Here is a 15085-nt window from a genome sequence, read left to right as displayed (position 1 = left end):
GAAGACTATAAAATCAAAATCTGTGCTAAACATGGTGTAAAATATATATTTTTCAATAGCTTTCCACTTCAGCAAAACCCAACTTTTAAGCAGCAGAAAAGTCTAATTATCAGTAACTGTTAATTAAATGTATTGTTGATCAATTTCTTTATCAAGTGAAAGAATTGTTGCAGCCCTGTTTGAGCTTTCCTGATAGTGTGCAAGTGTGAGTGTATTCAAGCCAAGCATCCCCCAGGTGAGATCCACCCTGCAGGACCGCTGCTGGCAGCAGAATTGGTGTAGTACTTAACCTGAAGGGACACTGTACTCTCTTATGAGAAATGCTATGAAAAACCCCTGTCATCCATAGAGCCTTTTTACCCAAATTGAATATCGCCTGCAGCCTTTGAATGTGCGTGTTTGTTTCCTTTGAGCAATGTAGGAGATGTGGGGAATGTGAAAGCACAAGTTGCATGTCACTACAAAGCACAAGATGATCTGACCGGTCTGGACCAGCTCTACAACTGGATTACATCATCGTCCAGGGAGCTGAGTGTGTGCAGTATCAGTGAAAAAATCCCATTTTGATTTGAAATGCTCCGTTGGATAATCCTTTGAGTCTGTGAGGAAGGGATGGCAGAACGGAGGTATAGCGAATGAGAGAGAAATGGTCTGTGTGTCAGCGAGTGAAAAAAATCATCTCAGAATCCATTCAGTTAGTGAGTTTACAAGCAGAATCTTATATTAATAAAGCTTAATAAATCAGCAACATCAAATAGGATTCGCACACTTTTTGAACATAAAACATTTCCAGTCATTCGTGACTAATTAAATGATTTTAAAAATGCATTTTCAGTCAGGCATTCCCAGGATGACTCTAAATGAGAGTGTAAGGACCAGCTACTGTTAGCACTTCTCACCTTGGATGATCTTTCATGCTTTTATGAAGCATACAGGATGAGACATGATCCACAATGAGGGGGCTCACAGTGTTACACACTCACATTTGAGTCAAGGTTATGAAAGCACTCTCGTGGAGAAAAGGGCAACCTCTTGTCGCAAAGGAAAACAAAAGAAACAGAAGGATAAGATTGGCTAGAAGCAGCAATACGCTAAAGAGATTGTGTGATGTTTATATTTTCCACATCACTGATGTGTCTGAGAAGGACTGTGACTGAAATAGAGCCGTTCAGTCGCAAAGCCAATTAGCAGACCTTCTCTGACAACTAATATAGAAAATAAGCTGTTTGTGGTTCATTTTAGGGTTTTAAACACAAATGCAAACTTTACAGTAATGTCATGTTGGTCTGAAATTATTTTACCTAAACTAACCTCATCTTGTTGACAAGTTACTAAGTAGCATTTTGTTAGCTATACAATGAGAAGTATAGACAATGACCGACAAACAAAGACTGAAACACAGTGGCCTATAAATACACAGTGTAACAAGATGCAAATGAGAAACAGGTGACACTAAATGAATTACCATAACAATAAATTAGGGTGACTATGGAAACAAAGACAACAAAGGAAACAGAAACTAAACACGGGAAGACAGAACACAGAAACAATACTTCAAAATAACAGTTAATAAAACACACGACTGGGGAATATGCAACACAAAGGCCAAGGAGTATGCATGATGTGATAAGGAAAATTCACAAATTTCTGTTGTAGATGCGGATCTATATAAATTATTGAGAATTTGAATTTTGAGTAGCTGTATTGCTGTTGCAATACAGGATTAATACTAAGTCGCGCAGGATTCGTTTTTAGTATATACCTAAATTAATAGTTACTTCAGTTAATATTTCTGCTCTTTTTGGGCAGGGAAAACAATATATAGAAATCGTTAAGATGGTTGTGTATGTTGACACATGTAACCGACAAAACTTTTATGAAAATTGTTATGTAAATATTAAATATTAAACATTAATATATAGCTGGAATTAGTCAAAGAAATCTATTCAAATATACAATAAGCATTACAATACCTCCGCTAACGTATTCAATCTTGGTTGGAGTGACAATATAAGTCCTAGGAAATAAAGCTTTGAGTCTATATGCAGTCAGTGTTATTTCTCTGAGTCCAAAGGAATTAAGTGTTATATTTTGTTGAATTATTAATCAATATTTAAAATGATCTTAACTGCAATTACATGCTGTTAACAAAATCACTGTTGCATGATTTAGTTACTGTAAGAACAAAAATAGTATTATATACTATAGCTACTACACCATAATCACATAAAAACAGTGAATAACTGTACAAAGTGAATTAAGGTACTGTATGTGTGCTTCCCTTACAAACCATCTTTATTTAGATTTCAAAATGGGCACTTTGACATTTGTAATACATATGTTGTTTTTTGTCTGTCCACCGATGTTGGCTACTGTAATGGATATGGACGTAGCAGGGGAAATTTCCCATTTTAAACAAATAACCATGGATGGTGACCTTAGATAATGTTTTCTCATTATAATTGGGGATGTAAGGATTCACTCAACTCACGATTCGATTCATGATTTTGATTTCACGATTCGCTTCATGATTAGTTTTCGTTAAAAAAAAAAAAAGAGATTAAAGACAACTTATAAATTAAATGTGTCCTTTTATTATTGCTTGGAAAAAATGCTGCACGTTTCTTTGTGAAATTGAAATAGAAATAATATTATAATAATATACTAATACAGTACTTGCATATTGCTCTTTTGTTGGTTTTGATTCCTTCTATTTTCCTTATTTGTAAGTCGCTTTGGATAAAAGCATCTGCTTAATGACAACATTCTAATATAATGTTAATGTATATATCAAAACTAAATAAAAAATTTAAAACAAGCCCCAAATCCAACAGGGTCTGGCTGCAGACTTGCACTTGCATTCTCGGACTTCTTCTCACTTCCGCTAGTGACGTCACTTGGAGTCTTTATTTTTTATTTTGTTAGAATTTTTATTACTTTTTGTTTGAATTTCCCAACATTATATTACAGTAGCCAGGTGGCGAAGACAAGAAAAAATAAACTAAATTACAATGTCACTTGCAATGCTACTTGCACTCTCTACTACCTGTGACACTTGCAATCGACACAAATCGTGCGGGTTGCCAATGGAGACAAGACGCTGTGATGGTGATTAAATGATTAAACCTAATTTAGTACTATAGCGTACAGGGTCTTGCAAGAAAAAGACAAGACCGGCAAAACCTTGGCCAGAACACCAGAATATGAATGCTTGCGCAAAGTTTATCGCTAAGCGTTTTCCTCCCGTAGAAAAACATAAACGCTTAACATGGCTTAATGTATTAAGATGCTATTAAATTATCAAATTAAACACACAGTTCATTATTTTAATGAATATGTATACTCTATAGTATTTGCCTCACATACTGCAAAATGTGGCATAATGGACTAAGATGATAAAGGCCAAACTCAATATGCTTCTCTACATTATTAAAATATATAACTAATATGTACAGGCAAGCCCAGAATAAACGCAACATTTCGCAAAGTTTCGCGCTAAGCATTTTTCCATATAGAATAAACTGTCTACAACTCATTTATATCACTGTCTTTGTCCATTAAGCTACATTATGTGTTTTATTTATAATGATTTTCAATAGGAGGAAAATGTTTAATGTACAATTTAACGCACTGCGTTCTGTACTCGTCTGCTTGCCTGTACAGAGTTGATCCTTTTAAAATCACTTAATGCATTTCATAATGCACGTTTATATTTGCTGGTCTGTATATGCGTTGAGTTAATAACAAGATCTATAGGCTAGGCCTTCTGAATTGTCTTTATCATATTATGTCTGTTATTAAGCCACATTAAGTTAGTTTTATTATATTTATAAGAGAAAGATCGTCTGTTCTGATTTTTCCCGGAAAAACACGAGCGTCTGGAGGCGTGACGTGTGGGCAGAGCTAAAGAATCACGAGCGCGAGTAGGCTTTTGCGTTGAGAGCGTTTGGAAGCTGTGACACCGTGAGGACAAAACCAACCAAAATAAACCATGGCTAACAGTCAGATTCAGCATATATTTATGATTCCACATTTATGATGTGGAAAATGCAGTTTGATGACAACATCGCATGTTGTTTACTTGATGTGCTTACGCGCCGATTGTTAAGTTAACAACATAGATATTTGAAGCAGTTTTACTCACGGCCTGCGGTTCCAACACACGATCGTGACCCTTTTTCGTTGGGACTGCATTATCCTTAAGAAATAAACGATACGCAAATCCGACGTCAAACTGGGCCTTGTTTGTAAAACAAGCATCTTCGAAATGCAGGGAACAAACAAAAACACTTGCACAACTCCGTTGATGCTCTGTAAAAATAAACTCCATCCACTGGTCCCTTAATGTGTTTTTTTTTTTTTTTCTGGTAATCTGTGCAGGGTTGTCTTGCCCTGGCAACCAAAAACACACTTTTTTTGTGACAATTCGGTCTCTCGCTCTCATCAGTGAATGTCTCTTCTCTGCTCTACGGGAGCACGCGTTCTTCCAGCAGAAGTGCCCTCAGGACCCATATAAGGAAATTCCGCTCCATCTAACGTCACACAGACCCTCGAAAAAAACTTTCCGAAACTTGTGACAAACCGGAAGAGGTATTTTTGGAACAAAAATACTCCTTCAAACGTACAACTTAACTTTTGAAACTTTGTCCATGTTTAGAATGGGAATCCAACTCTTTAACAGTGTTAAAAACTTAGTATGCATGAAATAGCATTTCACCCCCCCCCCTCCCCTTTAACGAAAGACTTTGAGCGTTGCGTTTATATTCTGCTGTTCTGTGGCCACGGATTTGTCGGTCTTGTCTTTTTCTTGCAGGACTCTGTACGTTATAGTAGTAGGCCTACTAATTTAGTTTTAATTACCACCATAGCGTCTTGTCTCCATTGGCAACATGCATGATTTGTGTTGATTGAAAGTGACGTCACAGGTTGCGGAGAGTGCAAGTGGCGATTGCAAGTGACATTGTAATTTAGTTAATTTTTTCTTGTCTTCACCACTTGGCTACTCTTGTAAAATGTTGAGAGATTCAAACAAAAAAGTTATCAATAAATGGAACAAAATGAAAAAAAAAGACTGCAAAGTAACGTCGCTAGCGGAAGCACAAGTGTCTGAGAGTGCAAGTCTGAGAGTGCAAGTGCAAGTCTGCAGCCAGACCCTTCTCCCCAAATCAAATAAATAACACAAATAAAATAAATCCCTTCATCTAAACAAAAAGGCTTTGTCTGTGATCTTTCCATTTAAAATTTGAGGCAACCACTGCATTTTAATCATGATCCAAACAAAACTGCTGCAGTGCATACACGCAACATGAGCAGATTTTAAATCTAAATTACATTGTATATTATTTTGAAATGTGAAGCAAAAACAGAATGCTTTGACTTCAGTTTTGTGAAACTAGATAAAAACTTTCTGCATGAAACAGAAACAGTAGATGAGCTGAACGAGACGCATATTCGCTCTTTGCCAGCAGGTGGCGTTTAAAGCGTTTCCCTGGTTTCAGATTTAAACAAAGCAGTGCTGCACCTATGAATTTTAATATGCATTATACAGAGACGAGATGAAAAGAAAAAATACCATCTAAACTTTTCTAAAGACAGTAAGTTCCCCTCAGACATGCATTCATATAAACTCCTACCCCTAAATTAATCGCGATTTGTTTAGCATCTCAACCAATTTGAATTGTCACATATTTTAATAAATTTTCAACCAGCTCGCAGTTAATCGTTACATCGTAAATCCTATGATTTTTCGTTTAAATTAACAGAATGTATGTAAATCACATAAAAAATTATCAATGGAACTCATGGCTCAAAATTCTCTTCCAGATTTTAGAATTATATAGAGAAGACATACAAAAAATAATTCAATTGCATCTCTCAGAGTCCACAATGGCACACAGATTCACAGTGCACTAGTGCAATGGAAAGCAGCAGGGTGGAAATGTGAGACCCTGGTGGCTCTAATCTAAGATTTTCCTGCACGCAACAGGCGTATTGTATTTTTAGGGCAGATGGGACACCTGTTAGCTGAGGACATTAAGGGTAAAAGATGCCCCCTAGAGGCTGGAACGTGATGAAAAGGAAATGGCACTTGAGAGAGAGGAGCAGAACGAGAGCGAGCGAGACCTGCTTCTGAGTTATTCAGTGCATGGAGTGTCCTTGATGCGGCTCAAACGACAGCCTAGTCATGAGAGTGCGTAATGTCCTCAAAGACACGTTGCTCGGCCATCAGAGAGCGGTGGCTATGGGACAGAGCCTTCAAATGCCAAATATAACACATCCCTCAAGGTGTGAATTGGAACGCTTTACATAAGAAAACATATCAATCAATTTCATTAAACATACTGAGAGTCTAGTGCAAAAACTGAAGTCAAAATGGGATCAAAATATTCAATTTCTTTAAATGTGGCTTAGCACACTTACACAAGTCCAAAATGATTGCAATGATTTAAACATCTGAACATGTGACGCTTTTAAAATGGATTTCAATTGTCTTCCAAACTGGGGGAAAAAATAACCATCAAACGCTGCCAATGTAGTTAATTAATTTTGCAAGGCCTGACCTTTACAAATAAAGAGAGGAATAGAAAAAAATGGGAGCCATGAAATGCAATTCAATTTCTGGCTTAATAGTTAAGTATATCCACTTGAATGCACTGACTACACACAAGTCCTGGTCGAATGAGAGTAGGTGTTTGAATGCACCTGCCGCAAATTTACATATTTCTCATTTCAATAATCCTAAGAGGCACTCATAGCAGAGATAATAGAAAACTGACAGGCAGGATCTCACAGTCATTCATTACAAATAAAACAAAGGTAGTCACATACCACAGAATAAGTGAATATATAACTTTAGGACACTTGTGGTAATGAGATAATAATTTTAATAATATATATATTTTTTACAGCATTTACAAAATGAAATACTGTTCTCGGAGTAAAAAAAACAAAGCAATTATGACATCTGTTTCCTGTAATTTACAATGTGACCATATATCTCAGTATGACCATATTTATTACAATGTTAATTTTTAATCTAAATGCAGAAATGGGAATGTAATAAAAACAGTAAAAATAACATCAAACTTAAAAAGTGAGGGGAAAAGATTATAGAAGTAAATCACTGCACATAGCTCAAGTACTTCATGTCAATATATATATATATATTTTTTAAATAAAATAATACAAAGAATAAGACAAAAATTAAGCAATAATAATAACTTATAACTTAATAATAATCAAATGAAAACAACAAGTTAAAGACTTCAAATATCTTAAAAGTATACATTTTGGGGGAGTAAAGGAATCATGAAGAGCTTATACATCTCCCAGTGGATGTCCCTGTGGTTAGACAGAAAAGCATCAAAAGAGGCCGTTCACAGTGAGCTGGCAGATGTGAGAACTGGCAGCTTTGAGGTGGGTGGGAGTGAACAGTTCTGTCCTTGCGCCTCTCTCTCTCTCTCTGAATCGACCTCTTTTCAATCTCGTTTAACTGCTGCTAAAACTCACAAGCCTGTATTGACAGAAGCCAATTACTCCACACTTCACCTGCTGCAAACAGGATGAAATAGCAGTGGCGTACAGCATCTGTGTACACAACGACAACTCTACATTTCTCTTCTCCTCCACATCAAAACAAATTGATTTACAATAAAGACCCACTGAGCGTTCGAAATAGCTCAGAGTTATGAAGTCTTGCCATGTCACAACCTAACAAAAAGCTGCTGATGGGAAAATTTACTGAAGAGGCACAAACCAATTAATACAGAAGTAGGAATATGTATGTGTGGGGGTGTGAAGGAAAGCTTTTCTCTTCTCTAGCTAGAAATAAAATGTGATATTTCTTATTTCTAAAGGGCAATGAAACATTTCCTTAGATTCAAAGAGTGCCTGGACCTGCATTAACCTTATTTAAATATATATCTCCCCTAAGAGTGCTGTATAGGCCATCTTAAATCCAGATCTCGGAGCCTCTCAGAGCTGTTAAAGTTAGTGATGTGGAGTGAGGTGTGCCACTGCCACCGATTGCTCTCTGATCCAACTTTACTTCATCTGAGGAAACAGATCAGCACTCTGAAGACAGTTGCTGTTTTCTGCTTTAATCTACTGGGGTCTGTGTTTACATGAACACTGCAGCTGACCTATTTATCTGATATGACTTCTGCACAGACTGACACACAGGAAAAGAAGCATGCACTATACTACTATCTCTGGTTAGTGCTTGATGTGATATCAGAACATCTAAGTGCATTTGTTCTCAGTTTCAAAGTCAACACAGATAAAAATACTGTTTTCAAAGTTAACCTATATTTAGTCTCATGGAAATAATTTATATATAAATATAACTTATATGTATTTTATAGATTTTGTAGTATTATGCTTACATGCAGAATGATAAAAATGAAAAAAAAATGTAATTTTAATACTGCTGAAATGTATATTATACTGAATATGTAAACTAAAAAGTATATTACATTTACGCAAATTATTGTATAAAGTATAAAGATATTATTTAAAGATTGTATTTAACTACGGTATTATTAATAAATGTGTCAAAATCATATATATGATGTGTTGAAGATGATAAATAATTCAATTCAATAATTCAAAATCTTAAATTCACATGCTGGAGGTATAAAATGCTAAAGAAAAAAGGTTCTTTAAATAAATAAGTGTTAATCATGTTGATATGTATATTCAACTTAACTGATTATTAAAAGTACTAAATATATAAAGCATGACCTATCTTAAATGTAGGGTTTTAAATAAATCAAAATGTTCCTTTTGCTAAAGATTATTAAAGATTTTTACAATTTACACTGTAAGAATAACCTTGCATTTGACCCGTTGGCGATGATAAAAGGGGGGCAAAGAAAACAAGGTTACGAAAGAAAAAAGGTCTTTAAATGTAATATTTAATTTAATTGCAACCAGCTGTGCAATAAGTTTGCAATGAACCAAGTGAAAAATAAATAAATAAATAGATAAAAAAAAAAAAGAACAAATATAGCAGCACATTTTCCAAATGAGACGTATGGAAGGAGGCGGGCCTGCACTCCACATGAGATGAGATGAGAGTGCCAGTGCGTTCACATCCCTGTCTCAGCACACTCTCCTTGTCTGCAGTTATGGTCGCTATGGAAACCGTTCCCAAGGCTCTGCAATGTCCCCGAATGGAAAGAGAACAGTAGGGAGGGACAGAAATAAAGTCTTCTGCACATCACCAAGACAGAAACCAGAAAGCAGAGGAAAAAGGTAGAAGGTCACAAAAACACACATCAGGGATTTATTTTGCCTTATTTGACAAATGACGGCTGCTTTTATGTAGCACAGTTGGCAAGGACACTCAGCAGATCATTTCAGGGCTGCCATAAGTCAGTTAAGAAGAACATTCTGCATGCCAAACCAAACTTCAGATGTAGAATTAATAATATTAAGTAGGACCTCAGGAATGAGTAATCAGCTGAGAGATCGGAACCGTCACACTCACTGAGGCCTGACTGACGCACGCTGGCTGCAGTTTGCTGGAGCTGTGTGTGTGCTGTGGGCCGGAGCCGCGCACTGGGTAATTACATAGAGGTTAACGAGGCTGACTTCTCTAACGAGATATGAATCACACCGCATACAGAGACTCGGAGGGCTGCGTTAGGGCTATTTATACTTGATTTTCCCTTCGACATGAGCATTAGCCGAACACTGCCAGTTTGTCCATTCTAAGGTCGCAATCTTGAAAACTCTTGACATTTCTCCTAATTTTCAGTCATGGCGCATTTAGAGCACAAATGAAAAAGCAATTTATTATTGACATTTACATTTATAATTTATTTATTTAGCAGACCCTTTGATGCAAAAAAATTTTTAGGAATGCTGCAATGCAACCGATTCATCCCAAGGAAACAGAACCACAGAATTGCTGCATGATGCAATACAAAGATGCACATTTTAAATAAATAATAAACATGCGTAAAAAAGAGTGTGTGTGTGTGTATATTCATGTATATCTATACATGATCACTTTGAATAGAAATGGCTCTGTTTAAAAGAATAGTTCAACACCTAACACTGAAAATGTACTCTCAGGTCATCCAAGATTTCTCAGGTCAAGAACAGATTTGGAGAAATGTAGCATTACATCACTTGTTCAGCAATGGATCCTCTGCAGTGAATGGGTGCCGTCAGAATAAGAGTCCAAACAGCTGATAAAAACATCACAATAATCCACACGTAAATCAGCCGAGTTCAGTTAATAAATTGATTCGATTAGGATTTAATTGTTATATAGTGAAGTAAATGTAGGTGCATCCCCTATACGGGATGGGATGACAGTTAACAGGTTAATCATAAATATGAGAAAGCAACTAATGATGCAAATACAAAAAGCCTCACACTAAACTCCACCAAAGCTCAAAATAAAACAAGCCTCATCCTCACTCCATGACATCTCCCTCCTTGCACAGGAGCAAATACAGAATAGCAAACAAAATGTGTCAGGACTCTTCCATTTGCTGAAGTACAGAGACGGATCAAAGATCCAAGTCATGGATGCATTACTGAGAGTCATCTGGTCTGAACTGATCAACAGCCAGCTACTGTCTGTCTCTCAACAAAGTGCTGTTTTTAGACCTTCTACGACAGCATCGGTCTCATTCTGCCTGGCGTGTGCGATGGGATGTTTCTGGGAAGACTTGGGTGGGTTTTGTTTTGATTCTAAGAAGGGAACAGTAGAGTGTGCATGCAAGAATACGTGCTGGAGACAGGTGAGCAGCAGTGGAAGACAAATGTGCCAGTGTTTTGAATCACATTAGTGTGTTTATAGGGTGTTAGACTCAAGTGCGAATTCTCACTCTGATCAGCAATGTTGATTAATATTTGTATGGCGAATGTCTTGGTTTTCACACAGAATTACATAACAGCACTCAAAGGAGGTACATGCAGTCACTGACTTGAAATAAAACATGGGCATCAACCCAAAGTGGGCAAATGTCAAAGCGGAGGACACACCTACTCTAAACAAACACTGATGTAACACCACTCTTTTTTTATTAAATTAACATGAATTTTTTGAATGCATTTATTTTATTGATTTGATTTTTTCTTATTTTTTTTATTTTTATTTTTTAATTTATTTTTTATATTAATGTGAATTATTTTTAAGAATACATTTATAGAATTAAACCAACAATGAGACTTACCTATTTACAGACAAATCTTATATATAAAAAAAAAAAAAAAAAAAAAAAAATTATATTGAGGGTATGCAGACACCTCTATGTAGGTAAAAAGTATACAGCTCATAAATTGAGATGGCTCAAAATATCCAAAAACTATTTTGTTTCAATAACTTTGTTCAAACCAGTAACATATTATATTCATCACAAACTGCTGCTTCTTTGGATCAAATTAAACTAAAAACTGTTTGTCAGGCAGGTCTGTAGACACACTCGCACAGTGAGGTCCTCTCATCTTATTTTTTGTTTGGCGTCTCTACACAGAGATCTCTAAAGAAAACGGTTCAAACAAGCAGCAGCAGCAGGCTGAGGTACCACATATCTGATTGTATCAACTGAGCAATGTCTTTTGCTGAACAGTAGGACCATGTCTGTGCTCTTTCAACTCTCTAAAGGGTTTTATGCGATCGGATGACATGCACATTCCAGGTTTGGGCCAGGTTACACTACACAAAGACAAATCAATGAGAGTGATGTCCTTAAAAACATTCGTTTTGTACATTCTTTAGGTTTTATAGCTATGGAACTGATACATGTGAAAGGAATAGTTCACTCAAAAATGAAAAGTCTCGTGTCATTACAAATCCTAAAATACAAAAGGCACTATAAAATAGTCCATATGACCTTTGCACTATATAAGAAGTTTTTTAAAGTCACACAACAGCTTTGTGCGAGACACAGACTGATATTTTAGTCATTATTCACTGACTACAGGTACACTAAATGTTCAATAGATTGGCGTCGGTAAGATTTTGGAAAGAGATTTCATATGCTCATTATAGTTGCATTTATTTGATCAAAAATACAGTAATATTGTTAATTGTAATTACAGCCTAGAAAAACAGTTTTCTATTTTATGTTTTTAAATAGAATTTATAATTCTAAAGTATAAAATATATAAATTTCAACAAAAATATAGAATGTCATTTCTGTGACGGCAAAGCTTGTATTTCCATCAGCCATTCCTCCAGTCTTCATTGTCACATAATCCTTCAGAAATCATTCTAAAATGCTGTTTTAGTGATCAAGATACATTATTTATTATTCATTGTATTATTCAGTTTTATTTATGTATTATTAATGTTGAAACTATTTTAAAAATCAACATTTTAGGGTTGTTTGATGAATAGAAAGTTCAACAGAACAGTATTTTTATCAAACAGGATTATTTAATTGGTCACTTTTGACCAATTAAATGCATCTTTGCTAAATAAATACATTTCTTTATAAGAAAACAAAACAAACTAAAATATTTTTAAATGGTGGTTTACTAAACATTTTGATAGAATTTTTTTCTTCAACATATTTTTTTTCATCATAGACTCAAAGACTCAAAATATAACAAACAGATTATACAGACTTTTTATAGTGCAATATTTGTCCTTTTTGGAGCTTGACAGCCTGACAACTGTCATTGTATTGAAACGATCTATATTAAAAAAATTTAAACAAATAATTTTTGCATTCCATCAAAATAACAGTGAGTAAACAATGAAAAGCATTCATTTTTTGTGGAACCATACCTTTCATTTCAAGAAGAGTGCAGACTGTAGAGTTGTAAGTTGGTTTAGTGGGTCAGTTCCTCTCTGCGTTCGTGCTCTCAGGTCTCTCACAGGTGAACTGTACCAGGTTTGGCTTCTGCGTCCTTGACACAGTTAGCCGACCGCATTAGTGACCGATTCCTCCTTGGCCACCTGTCTCCTTGATGATGACGGGTCCGGGCCCAATCGCATCTCTTCCACCTCGTCTCCTGGGTGGTGAGAGGGGAAATGGAGAATACAGGAAGATAAGTTGAGGGGCCACTTTGGAGTTTAGGGGGACCAAAATAGATGTGACACACAACAGCTCTGTAACTGCCCAGTTAGACTAATGAGGCAAGGTTGAAGGAGAGGGATGCTCCCGGAGGTGCACACGCTCTCGTCAAAGCCCCTGCCCGCCTCACCCATGGCCCATTTCCGCTACAGAAATTCATTAAAATGGTCACAGCGAGCGAGCTTTAGGGCCTCAATTGGGTCAAGGCAAAATATTGAGCTCAAAGAATTCAACTCAATATCAATTTGTCAGTCTTAGAATAGTAATTTTTCACACCTGTATCTTAGAGTTGAAGGTGCCACAGACTCTGAACATGGGGTGAAAGGTCCTGGTTGACCACTGACCACACAGCTCACTCTGCTCCACACCGGTTTCCAGTTAAGATTTTTGAAAGACGTCTCTTATGTTTACCAAGGCTGAATTTACTTTTATAAAAAATGCAGTAAAAACTATAATATGGTGGAATAATATTACAATTTAAAAAAAATAATTCCAATTTTAATATAATTTAAAATGCAATTAAGGTAATGGAATGTGTGATCCTTCAGCAATCATTTGAATATAAAGATTTAGAATAAAATAAAATATTATTATTATCCATGTCGTAAACAGTTTGCAATCAAAATTGTGATACTGGGAAGTTAATATTTTTATTTAACAAGGGTATAATAAAATGATCAAAAGTGACAGTAAAGACACTAATAATGTTGGAAAAGATTTATATATAATTTCCTGGTTTCCACAAAAACATGTAGCAGCAAAATTGTTTTCAATAATGAAAAAAAAACCCAGTTAATAAATAAGCACCAATTAAGCATATTATAAGAATGATTTTTGAAAGATCATGTGTTTTAAGGCCTGTTCACACCAAGAACGATTAATAATATTATGTGAACTATAGTAGTCAACATTTAAAGTGGAACAAAACCTTTGATCAAAGTGGTCATAAACTAAAACAATACCCGTTACTGTTTTAGGACAATTTAAATGAACCTTTTGATCCACTCCAAATGTTGAATACTGTATAACAATACCTATATATTAGCGTACACACTAACACACAGTTTTGTTCTGTTTATTTTTGTGCTGCAGTTGAGGTCGTCTGCTTTAAATGCTTGGATGGATCTTGATTGTCTGTTAACATCAATGTTTTAAATGTTCAACAGCTGAAAAAAAAAAACAAAAAAAAAAAAAACAAGCGATTCCAACAATTGGTTCCTTATTAAAAAATGGTAAACTGGTTCATGATGTGGGTCTACCTGTATTTATAATGGCAGTATGCCATTCCAAAATTCAGCATACATCTTGCTAGACAGTTAAAATACATGCAAAATAGATACTTCATATCGCTGTGGATATTCTGGAAATGATCATATAGCCATATCATAACATAAACATTAAACCCACGTTTACACTTGTATTTCTTGCCTTCTGTAAACTAACATGAGTAACAGAGCTCGCTTTTATCCAGTTGCAACGGTCACATGAAATAATGAACAAAACAAAAAAAAGGAAAAGAAAAAAAAAAGTAATGCTCAATTTCATTGCAAACTTAAGGCAATGGTTGTAAGCGGAGTCATCACATCTAACATTTAAAGCTACATAGATCAAATGCTTGGTGCGGTATTATTACAGATGTTGAAAGGTACAGCAGGAAGAAACCAAGCAGCAGGTTTGCTTTTATCAAGTCTGATCAAACTTACAAGGACATGACTGCATGACATTTCTGTGACCTTTTCTTTCGGCCCAACAGAGTCCACTCCGTGGGTGTGTCCAAACACAACGCCACAGGCACTTGTCTCTTCCAGTCTCTGTGAAGGCCAAAGTGCTGTTCTCTCTGTCTATAGACATGCATATTTTATGAATACCAGGCATTATGTAAGCAATATTTCAACTAATTAATATTTTAATTAATTAAAAATTTACTTTCCCTATCCAGCCCCAACCAGTTCCTTCAATGACAATTAATCTCGGTGTCAATTGTTTATCAATTCAATATGAATTTAGAAAATTAATTAATTTACAATTCAAACGAACTGCAGAAA

General features: G+C 35.6%; 1 long non-coding RNA gene across 7 annotated transcripts in view; it reads right to left on the bottom strand.

The window, feature by feature from the left end:
- The window catches only part of LOC113065519 (uncharacterized), a 48138-nt gene that overhangs the window by 29269 nt on the left and 3784 nt on the right, over window positions 1–15085 (bottom strand). For 3 of the 7 annotated variants that reach the window (XR_003279047.1, XR_003279046.1, XR_003279049.1), the window contains exons 2-3: window positions 14744–14881; window positions 12752–12978 (exon numbers count right to left, since the gene is read on the bottom strand). This is a non-coding gene — a long non-coding RNA (uncharacterized LOC113065519). Of the gene's footprint in view, window positions 1–8628; window positions 9214–11277; window positions 11675–12419; window positions 12979–14743; window positions 14882–15085 lie in introns of those variants that run through there. The other 4 variants (XR_003279048.1, XR_003279050.1, XR_003279053.1 and 1 more) reach the window with 4 other exon arrangements.

Source organism: Carassius auratus, chromosome 4 (genome assembly GCF_003368295.1).
Source record: "Carassius auratus strain Wakin chromosome 4, ASM336829v1, whole genome shotgun sequence".
In the NCBI taxonomy this organism is placed as follows: Eukaryota; Metazoa; Chordata; class Actinopteri; order Cypriniformes; family Cyprinidae; genus Carassius; species Carassius auratus.
The sequence above is the reverse complement of the archived record's forward strand: the minus strand, read 5'-3'. Positions and strand labels throughout refer to the sequence as shown.